This window comes from Sapajus apella, unplaced genomic scaffold (genome assembly GCF_009761245.1).
Source record: "Sapajus apella isolate SASKATOON/1434 unplaced genomic scaffold, GSC_monkey_1.0 scaffold104, whole genome shotgun sequence".
Classification (NCBI taxonomy): Eukaryota; Metazoa; Chordata; class Mammalia; order Primates; family Cebidae; genus Sapajus; species Sapajus apella.
The window spans coordinates 3,460,550-3,476,056 of NW_022437044.1; positions in this window are offsets into that span (position 1 = coordinate 3,460,550).

Genomic DNA, 15,507 nt, shown 5'->3' on the forward strand with positions numbered 1-15,507 from the left:
TACCTTTGGTAAGGAAGTTTAAAAGCCACAAATATCAGCTGTTTATCCCAGCTAAAACCAAGTAACAAAAGATTAATTTTTTTTGTTAATTTATTTTTACAGAGATCTACAGTTAGAAGTCAATTTAATTAAAAGTTGATATCCAAGTATACACACACACGTGAAAAAATTCAGACAAGTTAAATTTAAACGCTTAAAGGAGTTTCATTGAGCAATGAACTATTCATGAATCAGGCAGCCTTCTGAGCCATGGTAGGCTCAGCGATTGCAGTGCAGCCACATGGTAGAAGATTTATGAACAGAAAACGGAAAGTGACATACAGAAAACAGAAGTGAGGTACAGAAACAATTGGATTGGTTACAACTCAGCATTTGCTTTATTTGAACGTGATTCAAATGGTTGGCTACATATGATTGGCCAAAACTCAACGATTGGCACAGGTGTGGGCTACAGTCTGTTTATACTTCCATTTGTTACAGTTCACAATGTACAGAGAGACCTAAATGCCAAACTTAAAATATGTAAGGACACAGCTTTATGCTAAACTTCATTTAACAATTTCCCCTTTTAGATAATTTTCTCGATTTTGAGAGATTGACTAAAACTTTAGACAATGGTATTACTATCACTATTTTAAATGTACTTATTTGGTCTTGAAACCCACTGGGACACAGTAAAACAGTAGGTTTTCCAAGATGGGTACAAGGACTGAGAACATTCTGTTTACAGGAGAAAAACAACACCTGGTCTGTTCTAGGACCTATGTGTTTCCTTAAAGCCTTAGTTTGATCATGTCACATTGAGCATGAGCAACTCTATTTTGGTTTGATTTGGTCTGTTGGGGCCTAGCGCATGAGCTCAGTCCAAAACAATAGCCTCCCATAATTTTGTTTTAAAAAATCCCCCTTTTTAGTCGGGTTCTTACTTATGTGTGACCAAAATTTAGGGCCTTGGTGCCACTCTCAGTTATTATCATTTTGAGGTTCTGGTGTCAGCATGTCATTTATAGGTTATAGTGTCCCCATGATCACACGTTTCTTTCAGGTGTTGTCATTCCAGTTGAAGAGAGACCATTTGACGGTCTAGAGGCGGCTGCATCTAAACATTGAAAACTTCATCCCTGTATTATTGTACTATTAATGTACGATCTTTGATAAAACCTTATAGGAAAATTCATCAGTCTTAATCAGGTTGACCGTGAGGTAAATTTTTAATAAACTTTTATAACATTTTACAAATGTTTATAAAGAGCAGATCAGGACTCTAAGTAAACCCTGTTGTGCTTTCATTCCAATGTTCAATTTACAGAAAAAAAAAAAAAAAAAAAAAAAAAAAAAACCTGAATTATAGCCCTTTAAATTCAGCCAATACGTTCATACACAGAATCCCTTTTACAATTACTATTTCACAAAACTTTCATAACTTGCTCAAATCTTTAGCTGTATCCTATCTAATTTAAAACAATCCTTTAATCCTCTAAAGTAGGCAAATATTTACATTCCTATGCCTTCTTATAATCTTTCACTAAAAACACCTTTTGCTTTCCTTATACATGTTTCATGGAAAACTGTTTTTCAGTAGTCTCTATTACATGGTACAATGTTACCTCTTAGCAATTTCAATTTTTGGTGAAAAACCTGGTAAGTGATTTTAATTAGTTACTAGTTTTGGAGCCTATAATAACATACAAAAATGCAGATAAGGTCTGACTCTTTTCATTATAGCTAGGGTGATGGCTAACTCCACATGTCCCCAGGCCTTACCCGGCGGCAAGTTGAACAATTCTCAAAAGTGAAAGAAGCAGTTTATGACCTTAAAGCATTTAGCAAACCTAATATCTGACTTGCCTTAGACCAAATGTTTTCATTGTGCCAATACTCTTTTTAAAATTGCTTTCATTTCCCAAAAATTACTAAAGTCACATGAACTAAATGATATTACAGTTTTAATTTATCTTTCAAAATACTTAAGTGCTTATTTTTCTTTAAGCCAATTAATTAGATCTTTTTTATATAAATATCACATATACAACAGATATTTAACTACACAGACAGACAGATGAAGATCCAGAAGTTGTGAGATTTTTTATTTGCCATTTTTTAAGTTTCTTATTTGGATTATTGGTGTCACGGTGAAGTTCTTCAGGGAATAGGGCCAGGAAAGTCCTGCAGTTCCTGGGGCTTGATAAGCAGGCATAGCTGGAAGACAAAGATCTCCAAAATTAATAGCCCCATTTTACATCACATCCTGGATTCTCAAAAGCAGGAAATGTTATGGGAGAAGAAAGTGTAATGCTATTACCATGCATCTTCATACCTTCTAAGTGGCCAAGAGCATGCATCTCTAATCCAAAAGCTCAAGGAGCTGAGTATCCCCCATAACTGCCATTAGCCATCTCTAAAAGTGTATTTTTTCCCTACTTATAATGCAAAGTATTTTCTAATATCCCCAAACCTCAAAACCATGAAATAACACAATGCCAAACAAAACAGCCTTAGATTTTGAGAGAGATCTATCCACTTTCAATTCTTGGAGTTTGAAGAGGAAAACAGATTTATCCTGAAATGGGATTGATGGAGCCTTCTCTGTTTTTCCCAAGGAGTCCCAGGTTATTAGAAGTTATGTTAGGTCCTCTCTTGTGTACATTGAGTAGCAAAAAGACAAAATGGAGAAAAAAACTCAGTTGACTGAGAAGAAAATAAACCCTTTTTTTCTTCACAAAAATAAAATTCAACAAGGGGGAAAAAAAAAACCATAAAGGCGTTTTAAATACACATATAGCTTGTATATCCACTGTTAATTAAGTCGACTTTTAACCATAGCACTCTGTAAGAAACTGTCCCTTTAAATTCTTTATTATACTACTTTACCTAGGCCAAATAGTCAATATTTCTGGCTTTTTAACTTCACCAAAAGTAACCTCGGAAGTGAAACAAACAAGGCTCAACTAAGGTTCTGACTCAACCAGGAGTGTATGAGGTATCCTCAAAAAGGTGGTAAGCCATTTTTAAAAATATATATATTTTATTGTGTTTTTGGTTTTGGGGTACATGTGAAGAAAATGCAAGATTGTTGCATAGGTACATACATGGCAATGTGGTTTGCTGCCTACCTCCCCATCACCTATATCTGGCATTTCTCCCCATGTTATCCCTCCGCAACTCCCCACCCCCGGCTGTCCTTCCCCTAGTTCCCCCCCATAGACCCCAGTGTGTGATGCTCCCCTCCCTGCGTCCGTGTGTTCTCATTGTTCAACACCCGCCTATGAGTGAGAACATGCGGTGTTTGATTTTCTGTTCTTGCATCAGTTTGCTGAGAATGATGGTTTCCAGGTTCATCCATGTCCCTACAAAAGATATGAACTGTATTCTGTGTTAAGGTATTTTCTTTATGACAGAACCATAAAGAAAGACACACAAAGCACACCAGATATGCTATAGCTTAAAAATAGCCTCAGAATTCTTTTTCACATTAATCAAAACTTTACAGAGGAGATAAACAGTGATTTGTTTTTACCATTCACTCAACCAGTTTGCACAGAGAGAAAGAGGCCAGAAGTCTGACCGGTAAGAAATTCTTACCCTTTTGCCGGCATGCCAAGCTTCTCACCTGCCCCTTCCTGAGCAGCCACAACTAAAGCTCTGGAGGCCAAGCTACAACATAAAATATATATATATATATTTTTCTGTTTCATGAAGCCACAGGCAAAACCCTCTCAATTTTGTAAGATGCTGTCCAAAGGGCGGCATGGGGTAACCAAATTAACATTTTCAGTTTCGGCCACAGTAAAATACATGTGATGAATTACAAACATTAGCCACTCTGCTCTGCACCCAATATCAAATTGGCAAGGCTCAAACTTGCCCCCAGTGTGGCCCTGTCATGTTTAATCCAACCTCCCACCAGAAGATTTTTTTAAAAATTAACTTAGTTGTTTTATTATATTAAGTCCTGGGGTACATGTGTAGATCATGCAGGCTTGTTACATAGGTATACACGTGCCATGGTGATTGGCTGCATCCATCACCCCATCATCTACATTAGGTATTTCTTCTAACCCTATCCCTCCCCTAGTCCCCCACCCGCTGACAGGCCCCATGGTTTGATGTTCCCCACCCTGTGTCCATGTGTTCTCTCTGTTCAACTCCCACTTATGAGTGAGAACATGCAGTGTTTGATTTTCTGTTCTTGTGTCAGTTTGCTGAGAATGATCATTTCCAGATTCATCCATGTCTCTGCTAACGACATGAACCCATCTTTTTTTATGGCTGCATAGTGTTCCATGGTATATATTTGCCACATTTTCTTTATCCAGTCTCTGGTTTATGGGCATTTGGATTGATTCCAAGTCTTTGTTATTGTGAAGGGGATTTAACATGTGGTCTCTGAGCAAGGTGGCCGCCATGAGTAACAGAAAAGATAGAAAAGGGAAAGGAGAGAAAAAAAAAAAAAGCATTGCCTGTGGTAGGGTGGGAAAGGCAAGGAGCTCAGGGAGGCCAAAGAAAGACCCATTCAATGCGGCAATACTGAATCAAAAGTTCAGGTAGCTGCTTGTCGGTCACAAAGGGATCTTTTCCAGCAATCACATCTGCTCTCAAGATTTCATTTTTTAATAGAAAAAGTTCCCCATGTTCCATGGTCCCTTTTATGCCTAATCCTTTCACCCTAGCTGTCAGAAAAACGTAAAAGGCAGATTAATCCAAAGAGAATAGCAGTTAACATCCCATAGTTCCAAATCTATTTTTAACAGAGACTTTATTGAGGGGATGGTCTCTAACCCAATTCCACCTTTTACCCATGCATAATGTACCCCATTACTTAACCTAAGTCTGCCAATTAGTGCTGCAGTCTATTTCCTTTGGATGAGGATAGCAACTAAGCTGAAAGGTTAGTAGACTGGATTTATTTAATCAATTAGTCACTTAGCTTTTTATTTGCCTTTCATAAACTCTTTAAATAAAAGTACTAAAATCTTTTTAGAAACTTCTGCATATCAAGAGTCATCTCTAGATAGGACTCATGTGGGAACTCTCATTTCCAAATGCACTTCAGTGCCGTTTTGTTCATTTGGAACGTTCCACTCTAAGTTATCTTTAGTAAGATTTTGCTATTTCTGTGAGACTTTGGTGCTTCTGGGGCCTAACACTTCTGCATGTATGAGCCACAAAAAAAAAAAAACAACTCATCTCTTCGGAAATTAAGGATCCCATTTTTACCTAAGGTATTAGCTTTGCTCTCAGGTTCCCTTGATTAACATAGCCAGTGATTTTTTTTCCTACCTAAGCATGTAGTAAAAATGAAACAGACGGGTAGAACATAAAAATCCCTGTGAATTTTCAAAAGCCAAATACCACACTTCCTAAAATATTATCACTTATTACCACTTTCTTTCTGACCCAGTCAGATGTAAGAGGACTCTAACTGGAACCAAGGCAGTTAATTACTGGATCTAATTCAACCTTGGACCCAGGCCAGTTTCTGTTGCAACTTCTAAACCCAGTTTGGATCAGAAATTTTCTCAAAGAAATTTGAACAGCTCAAAACACAAATCTGTAGAGCTCTGAAATCTCAGCAAGAACTTACCATAATCCCCAGCTGCTCTAAGAGATCATGGACGCAATGGGTCCTGCAGCTACCTCATTTTAGTCACCCTGAACTCCTAGGGTTTGTGGGGAATTTTACTTCGGACCCTGCTTTTGACACTGTCTGATAAAAGAAATGTTCTGCTGAATTAAATTCTAAAAAATTAATTTTGTAATGAACAGTTTATGAATCCAGCAGCCTTCTGAGCCAGGGTAGGCTCAGAGACTCCAGAGCAGACAGGTGGTGAAAGAAGATTTACAAATAGAAAAAGAATAGCGATGTACAGAAAATGGAAGTGAGGTACAGGAACAACTGGGTTGGATATAGCTTGATATTTCCTTATTTGAACATGGTTCAAATAGCTCGCTACATATGATTGGCCAAAACTCAGTGATTGGCACAGGTGTGGCCTGTGGTCTGTTTACACCTCCACTTGCTATAGTTCACAATGTACAGAAAATAATTTAGGCTGGACTTAAAATATGTAAAGAAGCAACTTTAAGCTAAACTTTACTTAACAATGTAAAAGGCCTTTATATATTTTATCTTTTTAGATCCCGTTGGGGGAATTTTTTTTTAATTGGCTGAAACTTTTAAAAAATGATGTTGTTGGTATCTTTGCTCACTTTCTTTCTTGAAAACTGTTCTCTTATTAATATTTATTTTTGTTTATTTATTTTTCATTTTTTATCATCTTTAGTCTCTTTTGGATTACATTACCTTGTCTCTTTAGCTTTTGTGTGTGTGTGTGTGTGGAGGGCGGGTGGTCCGAGAAATTACTTGTATTATTAAAAAACTTGACCTTGGTGTATATAATGGCTTTGTAATCAGTGAACCAGTTGTAACATTGAGATTAAATTGAAAACTATGTGAATTAAACTGTTCTTTTTATAAAATCTTGTGATAAATTTCTATGATTTTATGTTACCTTGGAATCCACTTTAAAATCATCCTATAACCCACCCAAACGTCTTTAAAAGGCTTACATTCTGTCACTCTACATGCTTTGAGATGTACATTTTCTACATTGTCTCACCTAAGAGTTATGCTTTAAAAACACAAAAATTAGGGTAGTCTAGCTAATAATTGCGTAGGGCAATAGAACAGGTAATGAAAACAGCAAATAAAAAAATTATTTAAAAATTGACAAATAAAGAACCTTATAAACCTGTAACATCTGCTTCTGTGTGTTTTCATGTCTATATGTTTATACATGTTATGTATATGTGATGTTTCACTATCAAAATATATGAAAGAGCTCTAATAAATTGGCTCAAAGAAAAATCTAAGTACTTAAATATTTTACCAGAAAAAATAGAAACTTTAACTTAAATCACTTTTAGTTCATGTGACTTTAGTCATCTTTGGTGAATAAAGATTGTTTTAAAACTATTGGTAAAATAAAAATAAATATCTTCAAAATTTAACACAGACATTTGATCTAAATTGGTCAGGCAGGTCAGATGCTGTTTTGCTATTTTAAGGTCATAAACTACTTCTGTGACATTTTTGCTAATTCTTTAACTTGTCCATCTAAGAGCCATTACATTCTAGGAGCTACACAAATTGTCATAGAAGTGCCTGGGGACATATGGAATTGTCCCTGGCCTATTTGTGCCTCCTATCTATGCTGTGAAGGATCAGGTATTATCCGCAGCTCTGTCCTTTGTCCTGCGCTCTGCATGTGACATGTAATTACAATTTCTTACCTCTTAGGTTTTTCACGAAAAACAAGAATCACTTAGAGTTAATATTGTAACAAATAAATGCAGTTAAAACTGCCAAATATAACAAAAACAATTATGTATACAAAGCAAATTTTAAAAGTTAGATGTGTTTCGGGTAAAAAGTTTATAAAAATGCATGGGCTCAAGCCTGTAATCCCAGCACTTTGGGAGGCCGAGGCGGGTGGGTCACGAGGTCAAGAGATCGGGATCATCCTGGTCAACATGGTGAAACCCCGTCTCTACTAAAAATACAAAAGATTAGCTGGGCATGGTGGCATGTGCCTGTAATCCCAGCTACTCAGGAGGCTGAGGCAGGAAAATTGCCTGAACCCAGGAGATGGAGGTTGCAGTGAGCCAAAATCACGCCATTGCACTCCACCCTGGGTAACAAGAGTGAGACTCCGTCTCAAAAAAAAAAAAAAAAAAATGCATGGGAAATTTTTTTTAAGGGAAAAGAAAGAGGTTTTAAAGGATTATTTTTTAATTGGAGAAATAATGATGGTTAAAAGTGAATAGATATACAAAGTTAGTAAAGAAAGAACTGGAAAAATTATAAAAGCTTATAAAGGTTTATGATAGTCTTACCTTTTGTTCAAACTGATATTGTATAAATTCGTTTTATGAGATTTTATGAAAACTAGCATTAGCATTTATACACTAATGCAAAGGTAGAATTTGGTTTTACCCTTTGAACAAAATCTTAATGTAGTATTAATAAGTGATAATAAAAAATTTTGTGTACCTTTTCAGTAAACTGCAAAAAAAAAGAAGATAAAGTTGGAGAGGGAGAGACAGATTCAGTTGGCTTCCTACCATCTTGATCAGCTCTTATTTTTTTGAAAATTGACTCCTTTCTACCAATAAATAAAGGTTTTCTTTTTTTCTTTTTAAATCTTTGAATTTTGGCTCAGTGAATGACTAATTTTACAGTAACATGTAACCCAAGTTTTTGATATCAAGTGTTTTAAATCTCAGATATTATAATTTTAAAATCAAAATTTCAACTTCTATATTGTCTTTTGACTTCAAATTATTTGTTTTTGGATATCAGTGTTCCTGAAGTCCAAGAGAGCCATATACGGCTTATTTAATATGTCAAATCATTCAGGAAGCTTTGTCAAACATGAAATGGAGTTTAACTTTCTGTGAATTATATTTATACAAATGTGTAGTTAACGTCTGTTCCAAAATTGTGTGACATCCCTAAAATTCTTATGCCTTAGTATATGTTAAATTGCTTTGTCCCGTAGAAATAGCAAAATTTCCTTTTTAATTGTGTCTTTAACTGTAACTGTTATAAGACTTTTATTGTCAACCAACTATTATTGCTTTACTTTGATTTTTCCCCAAAAAAGCGGTTTATGATTAGTTGCAGCCCAAATCTTGCTTCTTTAGGGGAATTCATGAAAAGGATTCTGACAGGTACTCTTGAAAGCAGGTTTCTGATAACTTTGAAGATTGTGCCACTAGATAAGAGAAAAAACTTACAATAATTTCATTGGAAAGGTGATGTGTGCATGATGATTATTGGCCAAATGTTGAGTAACACAGGACTTAATTGCATGGACTGAACTAATAGAAAATGAAAATAATATTATGTAATTTACTAGTCCAGACATTGGTTAAATAATTTTTACAACATTTTTGTTTGAAACATTGTTGATTCATTTTGTTTGTGTTTCAGATTCAAGAAAGCTTTTTTTTCTTTGAGATATTTGGAGATTCTAACAATTGAGTAAAGTATGCTACTATGAGCAAAATTTGAATCCTATTTTTTACCTGATTTCTCCAGAATTTTAAAACTATTTATGAGTATTTTTAATCTATGTCAATATAATGTCGATATAGTTATTTACATGACTTTATTAAGAATTTGTTTTCTTTTCTACAGGAAGCCATTGGAGACCCTGGTTATTTTACCAAGACTTTAAATGGACTGGCATAGTTTCAGTTCTGACTACTTTGAGGAATTGATATTGACTTTATAGAACTGATAAAAGTCCCTTGGAAGTGTTGGTCTTGGACCTTGTACACATTTCCTTGACAGGTTTCCTGAACTGTGATAAATTAAAAGTTCCACTTTTGGGTAGGCTCATAAACCTTGTTATTTGAGGACCTTGAGAAGAGATAAATTAACCAAATTCATATAGGTATATGCAGGCAAAAATTCTTGTCTGGGCTTTAGAGGGCTTTTAGCAATATATATATATATATATGTATATAATATATACACACATATATAATATATACACACATATATAATATATACACACATATATGGGCAACATAGGGGGAACACATCTCTACAAAAGTTTTAAAAAAAGAAAATAGGCAGAAGTGGTGGTGCATGCCCATATTCCCACCTACTTGGGGTGCTGAGACAGGAGGATTGCTGGAGCCCAGGAGGTCAAGGCTACAGTGAGCTATGATTTCTCCACTGAACTCCAGCCTTTGTGACAGCAAGACCCTGCCTCCAAAAAAGAAGGGTTCCATGTGTACATGTTAGTTAATTTTATATGCCTTTTCTCCAATTAATCAGTCTGCTTCATGTTAGTTATACTTTAAAGAATTCTTAGGGGGGCCCTTTTGGCCCCCACACTCCTTATCTTCCAGTAGTTAGAATGGAGTCAGCTTCCAGGGAGGCCTCAGGAAGCTCACACTCATGTTGAAAGGCAAAGAGGGAGCAGACATGTTACATGCTAAAAGCAGGAACAAGAGCGAAGTGAGACAGTAGTGGGGAAGTGTCACACACATTTAAATGACATGATTTCATAAGAACTCACTATCATAAAGACAGAACTAATTCATGAGTTATATGTCCTTTTCAATCCAAACAGCTCCCACCAGGCCCTACCTCCAATACTGGGGATTACAATTAAACATGAAATTTGGGGGGAACAAATATACAAACTTTATCACCTTATATGTTTGGGTTTTTATTGACTGGTGGCCAATGGCCCAGCATATCATCAGATAGATGGGGGAAAAAAAAACTGGACCATAATAGGGATGAAAATATGGAGCATGGCCCTATGGAAACAACTATGGGAATTTAAAAGGCACATTAACCTAGGATATGCCAATGCTCGTCAGAAAAAAATAAAACACCTTTCAAAATCAGAAAGTCATTGGAATCAACAAGTAGGTATGTTGGTATGTTTGTTTGATGTGGCCACTTGGGTTCATAAAATGAATGGACATTAGAGTCTTGAAGCAATGCCAGAGGTGAGCCAAATCTAGATATATATTTACTGCACCCTCTGAGGCACAAAATGCCAACAGGAATTGTTTTGTCTGTGAAGAAAAGAAACAGAGTTTGGATGTCTAAGAGGCAGATTCTCTGGCAGCAATATCCCACAAATAGTAAGTGAATTACACTGGACCAAGGTCAATAGTAATGTAGCATTATAAATGGGTCTTGACAGGAATAGACCCTTACTCTGGACATAGCTTCAGATGTCCAGTGGCAGATGCAAATACTCAAAATACAAAATGCATGGAACAGAAGTTTTGTTCCAATTTGGATTACTAGTTTTGTTTTGTTTTTCATGGCAAGAGGCATATTTTCCAGTTTATAATGTCCAACAATGAGCAAAAACTTACCTTAAATGGAAACATGCTGTATATTATTCTCAAAATAATGGTTTGAGATAGAATTACAATGGGCAATTGAAATATTTTCTGTCTAAAATGGAAGATACATACATGAATTCTTCATAAACATTGTTCACACTGAAAATCACAGTGAAAACTAGCTTCAGTGACTCATGCCTGTAGTCCCAGCCCTTTGAGAGGCCAGTGTGGTAGGATCCTTTGAGCCCAGGAGTTCAAGAGCAGCCTGTGCAACAGACTAAGCTCCCATCTCTACCAAAAAAAAAAAAAAAAAAAAAAAAAAATTAAATTAAATTAAATTAGGGAAGGATTCGCATTAGATAAATTCCTCTACTTTTCTGGAAAACCTTGGCAAAACGAAGTGAGCTAGGATACTGGTATGACAATACAAATTTTGCCATGGAGAGGGCATGGTGAGGATGTTGTTACGATTATGATATTTTTCCCCATATCACTTTCAACTCTCTTTTTTCTTCCTATGTACTTGAATATAGTGGTCCAAAGCTACAACTGTGGTTCAGGAATTAGGGATGGCACCTAATCAGAGAACTATAAATATATTTTTAAATTTTCATGTCAGAATTCCTAAGGTTCTTATAGGGTAGATTATACCTTCCTCCATCTGGAAAAATTGGGGTTTCACAGGGAATATAGCTGTATTTCTTAGAGGTTAAGATAGCACACTATTTCTTTACCTGTAATTTTAAAGTAACAGCTTTATTAAAATATAATTTGATGTTTTTGTGACGGAAGAGCCATGCTGTCTCAGAAAACTCCCTCCACGCAGGCGGACCCCACCCCCCTCTGATTGCTCTGCAGCTGCATTCCTAAACCCCTACCTAGGTGTCGCATCACAGCTGCCAGACGGCTACAATTAAACAAAGCCGAATTACAGCTATTGGTGCAGCAGGGGGGAAGCTCCAGGGAGGACAAGGAAAACATATATTGGTTATCCATACTTGTAAATTACTGTTTGACCCATACCTATAAAAAATCCTGGTTTCTGTCTTTTTTTCAAAAAAGACTGCCACCACAAAAGTCACAGGATGATGTATTGTAGGTCTGTTGCAATTTAACAAACTATCTCTTTGCCTGTTACCTGACACCCCCTTATAGCCCTCTCACCCCATAAAAACCCTTGTCTTGTAAGCTTGGGATTGCCTCCTCTAACTGTCATGGAGCAGCCTGATGGGTTAATAAAACTTTCGTGCCTGACTTTGGATCTATTCTCCTTTCTCTCGGCTACCCTTACAGGTTTCATATAAATATACATATATATATACTTTGGGAAATGACTACTGCAGTCAAGCATAACCATTACTGCATATAGTTACCGTTTGTTTCTGTGGTGAAACACCGACGTTCTATTCTCTTACTAAATTTCAGGTATACAATAGAGTGTTATTGATTATAGTAACCATGCTGTAAAATAGATTTACAGAACTCACTCATCTTATGTAACTAAAATTTGTACGCTTTAATTCACATCTCCTTATTACTTCCCACTCACAGGCCCCTGAAGGCCAACATTCAACTCCCTGCTTTAATGAATTCAACTCTTTAGATTTAACATGTAAGTGAGATTATGGAGTATTTTTTTATTCTCTATTTTGTTTATTTCACTTAGTATAATGTCCTCCAATTTCAGCCATGTTGCCACAAATGTTAGCATTTCCTTATTTCTGTATTTATACAGTTATATACCTATAATTTCTTTTGCTCATTCATCTGTTGGATACATAGATTGCTTCCATACCTTTTATATTGGGAAAAATGCTGCAATGGACATGAAGAAACAGATACCTTTTCCAGACATTAATTTCGTTTCCTTTAGATATATATCCAAAAGTGGGATTACCAGATCATATGTTAGTTCTACTTTTATCTTTTTGAGTAACCTATGACTGTTTTCTCTAATGGCTGTGTCAATTTATACTCCCACCAACAATGTAAAAGCATTCCCTTTTATCCGCATCCTTGCCAAACTTATCCGTTGTCTTTTTTATAATAGCTATCATAACAGATATGAGGTAATATCTCACTATGGTTTTTAGCATTTTTTTAAATGTTAATTTTATGTAGAGATGGAATCTCACTGATTCCCAAGTTGGTTTTAAACTTCAAGCAATCCCCTTGCCTTGGCCTCTCAAATTGCTTGGGATTACAGGCATGAGCTACCACACCCAGACCTTATTGTGGTCTCGATTAACATATTTCTGATGATTAGTGTTTTTGAGAACATTTTTATATATCTGTTGATCATTTGTATGTTTTATTTGGAAAAGTGTCTGTTCAGGTTTTTTGCCCACATTTTTATCTGCTTTGTTTGTTTGTCTATTGTGATTGAATGGCATTAAGTTCCTTACATATTTTCTTTATTAGCCCCTTATAAGATATATGGTTGGCAAATATTTTCTCCCAGTTTATAGGTTCCCTTTACATTTTGTTAATTGTTTTCTTGTATGTGCATAAACTTTTTACTTTTTACTTTGAGACAGTCTCACATACTTCTTCTTCTTATTATTATTATTGCTTTTGTTGCCTGTGCTTTTGGCATTATACTCCACCCAAAAATTATCAACAAGAACAATATCATGGAGATTTTCCTCCATGTTTTTCTCCAGAAGTGCCATGATTTCAAGTATTACTTTTAAATATTTAATCAGTTTGTATTTGTTTATATTGCATAAGATAAGCATTCAATTTTATTCTTTGGCATATTGATATTCAGTTTTGCAAGTACCATATTGGAGAGACTATCATTTTTCTGTTGTGTATTCTTGGCACTTTTGTTGAGGTTTGTTGATTATACATGTGTGGATCTATTTCTGGGTTCACTTTTCTGTTCCACTATTTTTCTTTATTAGTATCATTACTATTGTTTTGTAATATAAACTGGAATCAGAAAATGCGATGCCTCCAATTTTTTTTTTCCCCAAGATTGCTTTGGCTACTTAGGGACTTATGTGGTTCCATACAACTTTGAAAATTTTATTTTATTTTTCTGCCAAAAGTGTCATTTGAATTTTGATGAATATCAAATTTAATCTGTAAATTGTATTGAGCAGTATGGACATTTTAACCGAATTAATTGCTCTAATTTATGATCATAGAATTTATGATCATAGACTATCTTTCTAATTATTTCTGTCTTCCTTAATTTCCTTCATCAGTGATCTATGGTTTTTGGTGTACAAATCTTTCATATTTTTGTTTAAATTTATTCTTCAGTTTTTATTATTTTGTATATTGTGTTAGTGGGATTATTTGCTTGATTTCCTTTTGGATAGTTTGTTTCTGGTGTAAAAAAAAACCTCTATTGACTTGTATGACGATTCTGAATCTTGCAACTTTACTGAATCCATTTATTAGTATGGTCGAGATTTTAAAATGGAGTTTTTAGGGTTCTCTAAATATAGAATTAGGGAATATGCAAACAGTAAAAATTGTACTTCTCCTCTCCAATATGGATGTCTTTTGTTTATTTTTCTTGCCCAATTGCTTGAGCTAGGACTTCCAGTACTATGTTGAATAAAAATGGCAAGAGTGGGCATTCCTGCCTTGCATTGAATCTAAGAGTGAAAATGTACAGTGTCCCTTTATTGATTATAAAGTTAGCTTTGGGTTTTCATAAATCGTCTTTATTATGTTGAGGAAAGTTCTTTCATTATCTGCTTTGCCGAGTTGTTTTTTTTTTTTTTTTTTTTTTTAATGAATAGATGTTGAACTTTGTCAAGTGCTTTCTTCTATATCTATTGAGAAGATGATATGTTTTGTATCTTAGATTCTGTTAATGTGGTGTATCACATTGATTAATTTATGTATGTTTACCTAACCTTCATTCCAAGGGTAAACCTCACTTGGTTATAATGTATAATCTTATTGATGTGCAGTTGAATTTGGTTTTTTTGGATTTTATTAAAATTTCTAGATCTATATTCATCAGAGATGTTAGCCTGTAGTTTTATTTTATCATGGCTTGTTTGTCTTCTTTTTGTATCAGGATGATGCTGACATCAAAAAGTAAGTTTGAAAGTTTTTCTTAAATTATTTTGGAAAATTTTTTAAGAGATTCATATTAATTCTTCTTTGAATGTTTATAGAATTCAGCTGTAAAACCATCTCATCTTTGACTTTTCTTTGTTGGAAGGTTTTAAATTACTAATTAAAGTTTATTTGTTATTGGAGTGTTCAGTAGTTTTCATGTGTCTGGATATTTATCCACTTTCTCTAGATGATCTAATGTGTTGTTATATAATTATTCACAGAAATATTTTATGATTTTTTTTCTTGAGCCATTTATTGTAATTTATTTTGAAAAATATCTAATTTTATTTATTGGAATTTTTTCTCTTTTTTAGTGTAAATGCAAGTTTTCTGATTTTAGTTTTTCCAAAAAGCCAACTCAGTTTTATTAATTTATTTCTATTGTTTCTAATTCTTTTATTAATTTATGTCTACTCGAATGTTTATTATATACTTCTATTAACTTTGTACTCAGTTTGCTCTTTTCTTTCTAGTTCCTTGAGGTGTAAATATAGGTTGTTTAGTTTAAATCTTTTTTTCTTGCTTGCTTGCTTCTTA